Source organism: Panulirus ornatus, chromosome 28 (genome assembly GCF_036320965.1).
Source record: "Panulirus ornatus isolate Po-2019 chromosome 28, ASM3632096v1, whole genome shotgun sequence".
Taxonomy (NCBI): Eukaryota; Metazoa; Arthropoda; class Malacostraca; order Decapoda; family Palinuridae; genus Panulirus; species Panulirus ornatus.
In genome coordinates, this window is record NC_092251.1 from 21,575,187 (window position 1) to 21,590,547 (window position 15,361).

Below are 15,361 nucleotides of genomic sequence, written 5' to 3' on the forward strand. Positions count from 1 at the left end.
CCATTCCTCATCCACTCCCCTAGTTTTGGTTACTATTATCTTTTGCCATTCTTCATCTAATCTCTCTAGTATCTCAACATATATGCTTGTTTCCTAAGCTCACTCACTTTATTTCCAAAAGCCTGTACAGGCTTTCTTACTCCCCTCCACCAAGATATGTTCAACCCTCTCTGCACATTCATATCTAACAGTCTTTTCTTTGCATGCCTAGCAATCAGAATATAATCATTTAATCCCCATTCATCCCATCCCCCATTCAACCACATGAAGTTAAGTTTGCAACTTTGTTTACACCAAATACTCCCAATCACAGGAATTTTCTGCACACAACCTCTTCACCAATTTCATATACACTGGGTACCCCTGCCTCCTCATCATACCCTCAACTGACAAAACCACTCTTGCATTCAAATCTCCACTACTCAATCCCATCCATCTAACTTGCTGATGCATTCACTCAACTCCATCCAAAATGCTCACCTTTCTTACTCAATCCTTTTGCCATCAAGTGCATAAGCACTGACAATCACCCACCTCATTATAAATTTTCCTTTTCACCAACATTAGTCTGGAAATCGCCTCCATGCACTCCTTAACATATTACCCATCCTCCTCTTTCAGCAGAAGTATCTCCCCCTCCTTCGCTCTCACCCTCACAATAACCCAAGATTTTAACACTGGACATTCCCAACCATTTAAGCTCATTCCAATTCTTCACCACCCCCAAATACTACTAATCTCTCCCTTCTTTTCATCCTGGTTACATTCATGCACATTCAGACACCTCAGCCTGACCCTCTGAAGACGAGCCCATTTCATTTGGCTCTTTCCATTTTTAGAAACTGAAATACACGGAGGGGAGGGTAGATTTCCATCACCCTGCTCCAACCTCTTTTAGTCACTATCCACAACACATGAGATATGAAGAATGTATTCTTCCTCCCTTATCCACAAGGATACCCTTATTAATACAATATCAAAAAATAATGGAAATTTTATCATTATTCTACTGAAGCTTCTTTTACAAGTCAAAACTCTCATAATCAATTTTATTGAATCTAGAAATCCATGAAAACCATACATTTCTAAATCAATTATTTTTGAAAGTGAATAAAATGAATCTGGATGCAATCCCACTACATCGAGACTTGCCTAACATTGCTGATTGGCTTGATTGTATGTTGCCCTATTTCTCTGCTTTACTGCTTCATTCTGAACTGCATGCCAGCCTAATTCTTGGCTTAACCACTATATTTGGCTTGTACTAGAATCTTCATACATTCTGCTGTGCACTGTATTTTTTTTTTCAATTTCTTTACCACTCTTGGCCCATTACAGTCATTTTAAAGGGGTCTGCAGATACCCGAATGACTAGTTCTGTCTATTGTGATGTGGTGAAGCTATTGATGAAACTCGTGAAAGATGTGTCTAAAAATGCTAAGTGAGGAGTGTCACTTGGGTACTTCCACCAACTATGATCTAAAGAAACAAAAGAATCAAACTATGAAATTTTGTACTGAAAGTGATAGAAAGAAGGGTATATAGGTTATAAATACTTGCTATTATGGGTTTGACAGTATCATAGTGAGAAGCTGATGCTGTCAAGAGCAATGTTGACTGCTTAAGGAAAAGAATTGCATCTCACATCACTGAGGGACTACAGTGCAAGTTGGTACAGCAGATGAAAAATTTGTCATGGAATCTGACAAGTGAAAGTGGAGATCCATCTTAAGATCTAAGATCTGCATGCAGTCATAGACAACTTTTTTTTCAAACATTTCAGAGCCTTTTCAGGGGACAGCGATGCTGTTTTCCTGTGGGTCGGGGTAGTGATAGGAATGGATGAAGGCAAGTAAGTATGAATATATGTCTGTATGTATATGTCTGCGTATGTGTATGCATATATATATGATGATATGTATATGTGCAAGAGGTGAAAAAAAGGGCAAATGAGAGTTGGGGTGAGAGACTATCAGTAAATTTTAGGGAGAATAAAAAGATGTTCTGGAAGGAGGTAAATAGGGTGCGTAAGTCAAGGGAGCAAATGGGAACTTCAGTGAAGGGCGTAAATGGGGAGGTGATAACAAGTAGTGGTGATGTGAGAAGGAGATGGAATGAGTATTTTGAAGGTTTGTTGAATGTGTCTGATGACAGAGTGGCAGATATAGGGTGTTTTGGTCGAGGTGGTGTGCAAAGTGAGAGGGTTAGGGAAAATGATTTGGTAAACAGAGAAGAGGTAGTAAAAGCTTTGCGGAAGATGAAAGCCGGCAAGGCAGCAGGTTTGGATGGTATTGCAGTGGAATTTATTAAAAAAGGGGGTGACTGTATTGTTGACTGGTTGGTGAGGTTATTTAATGTATGTATGACTCATGGTGAGGTGCCTGAGGATTGGCGGAATGCGTGCATAGTGCCATTGTACAAAGGCAAAGGGGATAAGAGTGAGTGCTCAAATTACAGAGGTATAAGTTTGTTGAGTATTCCTGGTAAATTATATGGGAGGGTATTGATTGAGAGGGTGAAGGCATGTACAGAGCATCAGATTGGGGAAGAGCAGTGCGGTTTCAGAAGTGGTAGAGGATGTGTGGATCAGGTGTTTGCTTTGAAGAATGTATGTGAGAAATACTTAGAAAAGCAAATGGATTTGTATGTAGCATTTATGGATCTGGAGAAGGCATATGATAGAGTTGATAGAGATGCTCTGTGGAAGGTATTAAGAATATATGGTGTGGGAGGCAAGTTGTTAGAAGCAGTGAAAAGTTTTTATCGAGGATGTAAGGCATGTGTACGTGTAGGAAGAGAGGAAAGTGATTGGTTCTCAGTGAATGTAGGTTTGCGGCAGGGGTGTGTGATGTCTCCATGGTTGTTTAATTTGTTTATGGATGGGGTTGTTAGGGAGGTAAATGCAAGAGTCCTGGAAAGAGGGGCAAGTATGAAGTCTGTTGGGGATGAGAGAGCTTGGGAAGTGAGTCAGTTGTTGTTCGCTGATGATACAGCGCTGGTGGCTGATTCATGTGAGAAACTGCAGAAGCTGGTGACTGAGTTTGGTAAAGTGTGTGGAAGAAGAAAGTTAAGAGTAAATGTGAATAAGAGCAAGGTTATTAGGTACAGTAGGGTTGAGGGTCAAGTCAATTGGGAGGTGAGTTTGAATGGAGAAAAACTGGAGGAAGTGAAGTGTTTTAGATATCTGGGAGTGGATCTGGCAGCGGATGGAACCATGGAAGCGGAAGTGGATCATAGGGTGGGGGAGGGGGCGAAAATTTTGGGAGCCTTGAAAAATGTGTGGAAGTCGAGAACATTATCTCGGAAAGCAAAAATGGGTATGTTTGAAGGAATAGTGGTTCCAACAATGTTGTATGGTTGCGAGGCATGGGCTATGGATAGAGTTGTGCGCAGGAGGATGGATGTGCTGGAATATATATCTGGTTTTTACGAGTCAAAACTTCATATGAGTTTTTGATCTAGAAATCATGAACCATAATTTAAATCAATATTTTTGAAGAATAAAATGAATCTGGATGAATAACGAGATTTCTAAATGTGATTGTTGATGAATGGTATTTGGCTCATCGGAGAGTAATTTGGTAACACATAGCTTGACTAAGAATCTATAATTCTCGTGACTGTATTAAACCAGGATTAAGCATTAAAGGGTCTGAGAACCAAATGATGGAGGATGGGTGAAGTATGGAGTGAAAAAGAATGTATATGTGCGTTCGTGGGCATTTTATATGTATATATGTGAGGATGGGCCATTCTTCATCTGTTTCCTGGTGCCACCTTGCCGATGCGGGGAAACAGCAACAAAGCAAAATAAATAAATAAATAAATATTTATTTTACATTTATATTTATTAATTTTGCTTTGTCGCTGTCTCCCGCGTTAGCGAGGTTGCGCAAGGAAACGGACAAAAGAATGGCCCAACCCACCCACATACACATGTATATACATACACGTCCAAACAAGCAAATATACATACATATACATCTCAATGTATACATATATAAACACACACAGACATATACATATATACACATGTACATAATTCATACTGTCTGCCTTTATTCATTCCCATTGCCACCTCACCACACATGGAATAACCAACCCCCTCCCCCCTCATGTGTGCGAGGTAGTGCTAGGAAAGACAACAAAGGCCCCATTCGTTCACACTCAGTCTCTAGCTGTCATGTAATAATGCACCGAAACCACAGCTCCCTTTCCACATCCAGGCCCCACAGAACTTTCCATGGTTTACCCCAGACACTTCACATGCCCTGGTTCAATCCATTGACAGCACGTCGACCCCGGTATACCACATCGTTCCAATTCACTCTATTCCTTGCACGCCTTTCACCCTCCTGCATGTTCAGGCCGCGATCACTCAAAATTTTTTTCACTCCATCTTTTCACCTCCAATTTGGTCTCCCACTTCTCGTTCCCTCCACCTCTGACACATATATCCTCTTGGCCAACCTTTCCCTACTCATTCTCTCCATGTGACCAAACCATTTCAAAACACCCTCTTCTGCTCTCTCAACCACACTCTTTTTATTACCACACATCTCTCTTACCCTTACATTACTTACTCAATCAAACCACCTCACACCACATATTGTCCTCAAACATCTCATTTCCAGCGCATCCACCCTCCTGCGCACAACTCTATTCATAGCCCACGCCTCGCAACCATACAACATTGTTGGAATCACTATTCCTTCATACATACCCATTTTTGCTTTCCGAGATAATGTTCTCAACTTCCACACATTCTTCAAGGCTTCCAGATTTCGCCCCCTCCCCCACCCTATGAGTTACTTCCACTTCCTTGGTTCCATCCTCTGCCAAATCCACTCCCAGATATCTAAAACACTTCACTTCCTCCAGTTTTTCTCCATTCAAACTTACCTCCCAATTGACTTGACCCTCAACCCTACTGTACCTAATAACCTTGCTCTTATTCACATTTACTCTCAACTTTCTTCTTTCACACACTTTACCAAACTCAGTCACCAGCTTCTGCAGTTTCTCACATGAATCAGCCACCAGCGCTGTATCATCAGCGAACAACAACTGACTCACTTCCCAAGCTCTCTCTCATCCACAACAGACTGCATACTTGCCCCTCTTTCCAAAACTCTTGCATTCACCTCCCTAACAACCCCATCCATAAACAAATTAAACAACCATGGAGACATCACACACCCCTGCTGCAAACCTACATTCACAGAGAACTAATCACTTTCCTCTCTTCCTACACATACACATGCCTTACATCCTCGATAAAAACTTTTCACTGCTTCTAACAACTTGCCTCCCACACCATATATTCTTAATATCTTCCACAGAGCATCTCTAACAACTCTATCATATGCCTTCTCCAGATCCATAAATGCCACATACAAATCCATTTGCTTTTCTAAGTATTTCTCACATACATTCTTCAAAGCAAACACCTGATCCACACATCCTCTACCACTTCTGAAACACACTGCTCTTCCCCAATCTGATGCTCTGTAATGCCTTCACCCTCTCAATCAATACCCTCCCATATAACGTACCAGGAATACTCAACAAACTTATACCTCTGTAATTTGAGCACTCACTCTTATCCCCTTTGCCTTTGTACAATGGCACAATGCAAGCATTCCGCCAATCCTCAGGCACCTCACCATGAATCATACATACATTAAATAACCTTACCAACCAGCCAACAATACAGTCACCCCCTTTTTTAATAAATTCCACTGCAATACCATCCAAACCCGCTGCCTTGCCGGCTTTCATCTTCCGCAAAGCTTTTACTATCTCTTCTCTGCTTACCAAATCAATTTCCCTAACCCTCTCACTTTGCATACCACCTCAACTAAAACACCCTGTATCTGCCACTCTATCATCAAACACATTCAACAAACCTTCAAAATACTCACTGCATCTCCTCACATCACCACTACTTGTTATCAACTCCCCATTAGCCCCCTTCACTGAAGTTCCCATTTGCTCCCTTGTCTTACGCACTTTATTTACCTCCTTCCAAAACATCTTTTTATTCTCCCTAAAATTTAATGATACTCTCTCACCCTAACTCTCATTTGCCCTCTTTTTCACCTCTTGAACCTTTCTCTTGACCTCCTGCCTCTTTCTTTTATACATCTGCCACTCATTTGCATTTTTTCCCTGCAAAAATCATCCAAGAGTGGGAGATGTATAAAAGAAAGAGGCAGGAGGTCAAGAGAAAGGTGCGTGCAAGAGGTGAAAAAGAGGGCAAATGAGAGTTTCACACACATTCGCCATTTCCCACATTGGCGAGTTAAGGTTAAGAACAGAGGACTGAAACTATGAGGGGAAAATCCTCACTTGGCCCCCTTCTCTGTTCCTTCTTTTGGAAAAGTAAAAAAACTGGAGGAGAGGATTTCCAGCCCCTGCTCCAATATATATACATAAACGCCCACACCCAGGCATATGTATATTTTTTTTTTTTCTTTATACTTTGTCGCTGTCTCCCGCGTTTGCGAGGTAGTGCAAGGAAACAGACGAAAGAAATGGCCCAACCCCCCCCATACACATGTATATACATACGTCCACACACGCAAATATACATACCTACACAGCTTTCCATGGTTTACCCCAGACGCTTCACATGCCTTGATTCAATCCACTGACAGCACGTCAACCCCGGTATACCACATCGCTCCAATTCACTCTATTCCTTGCCCTCCTTTCACCCTCCTGCATGTTCAGGCCCCGATCACACAAAATCTTTTTCACTCCATCTTTCCACCTCCAATTTGGTCTCCCTCTTCTCCTTGCTCCCTCCACCTCCGACACATATATCCTCTTGGTCAATCTTTCCTCACTCATCCTCTCCATGTGCCCAAACCACTTCAAAACACCCTCTTCTGCTCTCTCAACCACGCTCTTTTTATTTCCACACATCTCTCTTACCCTTACGTTACTCACTCGATCAAACCACCTCACACCACACATTGTCCTCAAACATCTCATTTCCAGCACATCCATCCTCCTGCGCACAACTCTATCCATAGCCCACGCCTCGCAACCATACAACATTGTTGGAACCACTATTCCTTCAAACATACCCATTTTTGCTTTCCGAGATAATGTTCTCGACTTCCACACATTCTTCAAGGCCCCCAGAATTTTCGCCCCCTCCCCCACCCTATGATCCACTTCCGCTTCCATGGTTCCATCCGCTGCCAGATCCACTCCCAGATATCTAAAACACTTCACTTCCTCCAGTTTTTCTCCATTCAAACTCACCTGCCAATTGACTTGACCCTCAACCCTACTGTACCTAATAACCTTGCTCTTATTCACATTTACTCTTAACTTTTACCTTTTACATTTCATTGTATACATACATATACATACAAAGGCATGTACATATATACACATATACATATTCATACATGCTGCCTTCATCCATTCCCGTCACCACCTCGCCACACACACACACACACACACACACACACACGTAAACACACAAACAAACACACACATATATATATTCTATCATTATTATCATACTCTGACACTGTCTCCCACGTTAGCAAGGCAGCGCAAGGAAACAGATGAAAGAATGGCCCAACCCGCCCACATACACATGTATATACATAAACACCCACACATGCACGTATATGTACCTATACAATTCAATGTATACATACACATACATACACAGACATATACATATATAAATGTGTAAACATTTACACTTGCTGTCTTCATCCATTCCTGCCATACATGAAATGGCATCCCCCTACCCCAGTGCCCGTGTGAGGTAGTGCTAGGAAAAGACAAAAAAGGCCACATTTGTTCACACTCAGTCTCTAGCAGTCAAGTGTAATGCACTGAAACCACAGCTTCCTTTCCATATCCAAGCCCCACAAAACTTTCTATGGTTTACCCCGGACACTTCACATGCCCTGGTTCAATCCACTGACAGCATGTCGACCCCAGTATACCACATCATTCCAATTCACTCTATTCCTTACACACCTTTCACCCTCCTGTATGTTCAGACCTTGATTGCTCAAAATCTTTTTCACTCCATCCTTCCACCTCCAATTCAGTCTCCCACTTCTCGTTCCCTCCATCTCTGACACATATATCCTCTTTGTCAATCTTTCCTCACTCATTCTTTCCATGGACCAAAACATTTCAATACACCCTCTTCCAAGCTCTCAAACACAGTCTTTTTATTACGACATATCTCTCTTACCCTTTCATTACTTACTCAATCAGTATATCTTTTTTTATCATACTTAGTCACTGTCTCCTGCGCTAGCAAGGTAGTGCTAGGAAACAGACAAAAGAATGGCCCAACCCACACACATACATATGTATATACATAACTGCCCACACACTCACATACACATACATTTCAACGTATACACATATACACATACACAGATATAAACATATATAAACATGCATATATTCATACTTGCTGCCATCATTCATTCCCATTGCCACATGTGAAAAACAGCACCCCCTACAACAAAGGCCACATTCTTTCACACTCAGTCTCTAGCTGTCATGTGTAATGTACCGAAACTACAGCTCCCTTTCCACATCCAGGCCCCACAAAACTTTCCATGGTTTACCCCAGATGCTTCACATGCCCTGGTTCAGTCCACTGACAGCACGTCAACCCCGGTATACCACATCATTCCAATTCACTCTCTTCCTTGCACGTCTCTCATCTTCCTGTATGTTCAGGCCCCGATCGCTCAAAATCTTTTTCACTACATCCTTCCACCTCCAACTGGGTCTCCTGCTTCTCCTTGTTCCCTCCACCTCTGACACATATGCCCTGTTTGTCAGTCTTTCCTCACTCATACTCTCCATATGTCCAAACCATTTCAACACACCCTCTTTTGCTCTCTCAACCACTCTTTTTTTATTTCCACACATCTCTCTTACCTTTTCATTACTTACTCAATCAAAACATCTCACACCACATATTGTCCTCAAACACTTCATTTCTAACACATCCACCCTCCTCTGTACATCCCTATCTATAGCCCATGCTTCGCAACCATATAACACTGGAACTACTGATCCCTCAAACATACCCATTTTAGCTCTCTGAGATAACATTCATTCCTTCTACACATTCTTCATCACTCCCAGAACCTTTGCCCCCTCCCCGACCCTGTGACTCACTTCTGCTTCCATGGTTCAATTCACTGATAAGTCGACTCACAGATATCTAAAACACTTCACTTCCTCCAATTTTTCTCCATTCAAACTTACATCCCAATTAACTTGTCCCTCAACCCTACTGAACCTAATAACCTTACTCTTATTCACAGTTACTCTCAACTTACTCCTTTCAAATACTTTTCCAAACTCAGTCAACAACTTCTGCAATTTCACATTTGAATCAGCCATCAGAGCTGTATCATCGGTGAACAACAACTGACTCAATTCCAAGGCCCTCTCATCCAAACAGCCTGTGTACCTGTCCCTCTCTCTCCATAACTTGCATTTACCTCCCTAACCACCCAATCCAGAAGCAAATTAAACCACCATGGAGACATCACACACCCCTGCTAGAGACCAGCATTCAATGGGAACCAATCACTCTCCTCTCTTCCCACTCCTACACATGCCTTACATCCTTGGTAAAAACTTTTCACTGCTTTTAGCAACTTACCTCCCACACCATATATTCTTAAGACCTTTGACAAAGCATTTCTATCAACCCTATCATGTGCCTTCTCCTGATCCATAAATGCTACAAACAAAGCCATCTCTTTATCTAAGTATTTCTCACACACATTCTTCAAAGCAAACACATGTTCCACACATCCTCTACCACTTCTGAAACCACACTCCTCTTCCCCAATCTGATGCTCTGTACATGCCTTTACCCTCTCAATCAATACCCTCCCATATAATTTGCCAGGAATACTCAACAAACTTATACTTCTGTAATTTGAACACTCACCTTTATACCCTTTACCTTTGTGCAATGGCACTATGCATGCATTCCACCAATCCTCAGGCTCTTCACCATGATCCATACGTAAAATGAATATACTTACCAACCAGTCAACAACACAGTTACCCCCTTTCTTAACGAATTCTACTGCAAAACCATCCAAACCCCCTGCCTTGCCGGATTTCATCTTCCACAAAGCTTTCCCTACTTCCTCTCTTAATCAAATCATTCTCCCTGATCCCCCAACCAAAACACCTTATGTCTGCCACTCTATCATTGGGGAGGAACAGTGTGGCTTCAGAAGTGGTAAAGGATGTGTGGATCAGGTGTTTGCTTTGAAGAATGTGTTTGTGAAATACTTAGAAAAACAGATGGATTTGTATGTAGCATTTATGGATCTGGAGAAGGAATATGATAGGGTTTGATAGTGATGCTTTGTGGATGGTCTTAAGAGTATAAGGTGTTGGAGGTAAGCGGCTAGAAGCAGTGAAAAGTTTTCATCAAGGATGTAAGGCAAGAGGAAATGACTGGTTCCCAGTGAAGGTCAGTCTACAGTAGGGGTGTGTGATGTCCCCCATGGTTGTTTAATTTGCTTCTGGATGGGGTGGTTAGTGAGGTAAATGCAAGTTTTGGAGAGAGGGGCAAAAATGCAGTCTGTTGGGGAGGAGAAGGCCAGGGAAGTGAGTCAGTTGTTGTTCACTGATGATGCAGCACTAGTGGCTGATTCAAGTGAGAAACTGCAGAAGCTGGTGAATGAGTTTTGGAAAGTGGGTGAAAGGAGAAAGTTGAGAGTAAATGTGAATAAGAGCAAGGTTATTAGGTTCAGTAGGGTTGAGGAACAAGTTAATTGGGATGTAAGTTTGAATGGAGAAAAACTGGAGGAAGTGAAGGTGTTTTAGATATCTGCGAGTGGGCTTAGCAGCGAATGGAACCATGGAAGCTGAAGTGAGTCACAGGGTTGGGGAGGGGGTGATCATTCTGGGAGCGATGAAGAATGTGTGGAAGGCGAGAACATTATCTCAGAGCAACAATGGGTATGTCTGAAGGAATAGTAGTTCCAACAATATCATATGGTTGCGAGGCATGGGCTATAGGTAGGGTTGTGCGGAGGAGGGTGGATGTGTGTGGAAATATAAAATGAAATTATAGTTCTACTGTTGAAATTATGGTTAACCAAAGAGATGAATATCCCAAAAATACTCACAAATATACAGCAAATATTATTCCTGGGGATAGGGGAGAAAGAATACTACCCATGTATTCCCTATGTGGGGGGGCTGGAAATCCTTCCTTCCTTCCTGTTTTACTTTCCAAAAGATGGAAAAGTGAAGGTGGCCAAGTGAGGATTTTTCCCTCTGAGGCTCAGTCATCTATTATCGCAACTACATCACTAGCATGGGAAACAGCTAATATGTATGAAAAAGAAAATACAGCAAATATAGCAAGTGTACCAAACAACTTCAACATCACTATGACATTAAAAAAAATGCAAGCTAACTCAGAAAGCAGCAAACTTATCAAATACTTAGCTTACTCAGGAGGATCCTCAAGAAGTACCACACTCATTAAAAGTTCAGCTTAACCAGGAGCACATCTCACTACCTCATCTTACAACAACACAATATCTGCAGAGCTATATTGCATGAAGGAAGGGGGGCAGGAAGTTATCCAGCATTACATAACTAGCAATGTTTTTTTAGCTGAATGTTCAGACTTCTATCTTTTTTGTAATCATTTTGGATGACGGCCTACCAAGTCATGGGTTCTCCCTAACTGACCATTGGAAACTGAAGAGAAGTGAGAACTAATTGAAGTAAGGATATGTGAAGAACTGGCTAAATTCTTTTTCTTTTTTATTTTATTTTTTTTTTATTATACTTTGTCGCTGTCTCCCGCGTTTGCGAGGTAGCGCAAGGAAACAGACGAAAGAAATGGCCCAACCCCCCCCCCCATACACATGTATATACATACGTCCACACACGCAAATATACATACCTACACAGCTTTCCATGGTTTACCCCAGACGCTTCACATGCCTTGATTCAATCCACTGACAGCACGTCAACCCCGGTATACCACATCGCTCCAATTCACTCTATTCCTTGCCCTCCTTTCACCCTCCTGCATGCTCAGGCCCCGATCACACAAAATCTTTTTCACTCCATCTTTCCACCTCCAATTTGGTCTCCCTCTTCTCCTAGTTCCCTCCACCTCCGACACATATATCCTCTTGGTCAATCTTTCCTCACTCATTCTCTCCATGTGCCCAAACCACTTCAAAACACCCTCTTCTGCTCTCTCAACCACGCTCTTTTTATTTCCACACATCTCTCTTACCCTTACGTTACTCACTCGATCAAACCACCTCACACCACACATTGTCCTCAAACATCTCATTTCCAGCACATCCATCCTCCTGCGCACAACTCTATCCATAGCCCACGCCTCGCAACCATACAACATTGTTGGAACCACTATTCCTTCAAACATACCCATTTTTGCTTTCCGAGATAATGTTCTCGACTTCCACACATTCTTCAAGGCCCCCAGAATTTTCGCCCCCTCCCCCACCCTATGATCCACTTCCGCTTCCATGGTTCCATCCGCTGCCAGATCCACTCCCAGATATCTAAAACACTTCACTTCCTCCAGTTTTTCTCCATTCAAACTCACCTCCCAATTGACTTGACCCTCAACCCTACTGTACCTAATAACCTTGCTCTTATTCACATTTACTCTTAACTTTCTTCTTTCACACACTTTACCAAACTCAGTCACCAGCTTCTGCAGTTTCTCACATGAATCAGCCACGAGCGCTGTATCATCAGCGCACAACAACTGACTCACTTCCCAAGCTCTCTCATCCCCAGCAGACTTCATACTTGCCCCTCTTTCCAAAACTCTTGCATTTACCTCCCTAACAACCCCATCCATAAACAAATTAAACAACCATGGAGACATCACACACCCCTGCCGCAAACCTACATTCACTGGGAACCAATCACTTTCCTCTCTTCCTACACGTACACATGCCTTACATCCTCGATAAAAACTTTTCACTGCTTCTAACAACTTGCCTCCCACACCATATATTCTTAATACCTTCCACAGAGCATCTCTATCAACTCTATCATATGCCTTCTCCAGATCCATAAATGCCACATACAAATCCATTTGCTTTTCTAAGTATTTCTCACATACATTCTTCAAAGCAAACACCTGATCCACACATCCTCTACCACTTCTGAAACCACACTGCTCTTCCCCAATCTGATGCTCTGTACATGCCTTCACCCTCTCAATCAATACCCTCCCATATAATTTACCAGGAATACTCAACAAACTTATACCTCTGTAATTTGAGCACTCACTCTTATCCCCTTTGCCTTTGTACAATGGCACTATGCACGCATTCCGCCAATCCTCAGGCACCTCACCATGAGTCATACATACATTAAATAACCTTACCAACCAGTCAACAATACAGTCACCCCCTTTTTTAATAAATTCCACTGCAATACCATCCAAACCTGCTGCCTTGCCGGCTTTCATCTTCCGCAAAGCTTTCACTACCTCTTCTCTGTTTACCAAATCATTTTCCCTAACCCTCTCACTTTGCACACCACCTCGACCAAAACACCCTATATCTGCCACTCTATCATCAAACTCATTCAACAAACCTTCAAAATACTCACTCCATCTCCTTCTCACATCACCACTACTTGTTATCACCTCCCCATTTGTGCCCTTCACTGAAGTTCCCATTTGCTCCCTTGTCTTACGCACTTTATTTACCTCCTTCCAGAACATCTTTTTATTCTCCCTAAAATTTAATGATACTCTCTCACCCCAACTCTCATTTGCCCTTTTTTTCACCTCTTGCACCTTTCTCTTGACCTCCTGTCTCTTTTATACATCTCCCACTCAATTGCATTTTTTCCCTGCAAAAATCGTCCAAATGCCTCTCTCTTCTCTTTCACTAATACTCTTACTTCTTCATCCCACCACTCACTACCCTTTCTAATCAACCCACCTCCCACTCTTCTCATGCCACAAGCATCTTTTGCGCAATCCATCACTGATTCCCTAAATACATCCCATTCCTCCCCCACTCCCCTTACTTCCATTGTTCTCATCTTTTTCCATTCTGTACTCAGTCTCTCCTGGTACTTCCTCACACAGGTCTCCTTCCCAAGCTCACTTACTCTCACCACCCTCTTCACCCCAACATTCACTCTTCTTTTCTGAAAACCCATACAAATCTTCACCTTAGCCTCCACAAGATAATGATCAGACATCCCTCCAGTTGCACCTCTCAGCACATTAACATCCAAAAGTCTCTCTTTCGCACGCCTGTCAATTAACACGTAATCCAATAACGCTCTCTGGCCATCTCTCCTACTTACATAAGTATACTTATGTATATCTCGCTTTTTAAACCAGGTATTCCCAATCATCAGTCCTTTTTCAGCACATAAATCTACAAGCTCTTCACCATTTCCATTTACAACACTGAACACCCCATGTATACCAATTATTCCCTCAACTGCCACATTACTCACCTTTGCATTCAAATCACCCATCACTATAACCCGGTCTCGTGCATCAAAACCACTAACACACTCATTCAGCTGCTCCCAAAACACTTGCCTCTCATGATCTTTCTTCTCATGCCCAGGTGCATATGCACCAATAATCACCCACCTCTCTCCATCAACTTTCAGTTTTACCCATATCAATCGAGAATTTACTTTCTTACATTCTATCACACACTCCCACAACTCCTGTTTCAGGAGTATTGCTACTCCTTCCCTTGCTCTTGTCCTCTCACTAACCCCAGACTTTACTCCCCAGACATTCCCAAACCACTCTTCCCCTTTACCCTTGAGCTTCGTTTCACTCAGAGCCAAAACATCCAGGTTCCTTTCCTCAAACATACTACCTATCTCTCCTTTTTTCACATCTTGGTTACATCCATTCTTAAAGCTGAAATTATTTTCGTGTATGGGTTTTCAGAAAAGAAGAGTGAATGTTGGGGTGAAGAGGGTGGTGAGAGTAAGTGAGCTTGGGAAGGAGACTTGTGTGAGGAAGTACCAGGAGAGACTGAGTACAGAATGGAAAAAGGTGAGAACAATGGAAGTAAGGGGAGTGGGGGAGGAATGGGATGTATTTAGGGAATCAGTGATGGATTGCGCAAAAGATGCTTGTGGCATGAGAAGAGTGGGAGGTGGGTTGATTAGAAAGGGTAGTGAGTGGTGGGATGAAGAAGTAAGATTATTAGTGAAAGAGAAGAGAGAGGCATTTGGACGATTTTTGCAGGGAAAAAATGAAATTGAGTGGGAGATGTATAAAAGAAAGAGACAGGTGGTCAAGAGAAAGGTGCAAGAGGTGAAAAAA

General features: G+C 42.3%; 1 protein-coding gene across 10 annotated transcripts in view; it reads right to left on the reverse strand.

The window, feature by feature from the left end:
- Positions 1–15,361, reverse strand: part of Reg-2 (Rhythmically expressed gene 2) — a 46,044-nt gene that overhangs the window by 1,267 nt on the left and 29,416 nt on the right. The window lies entirely within an intron of this gene.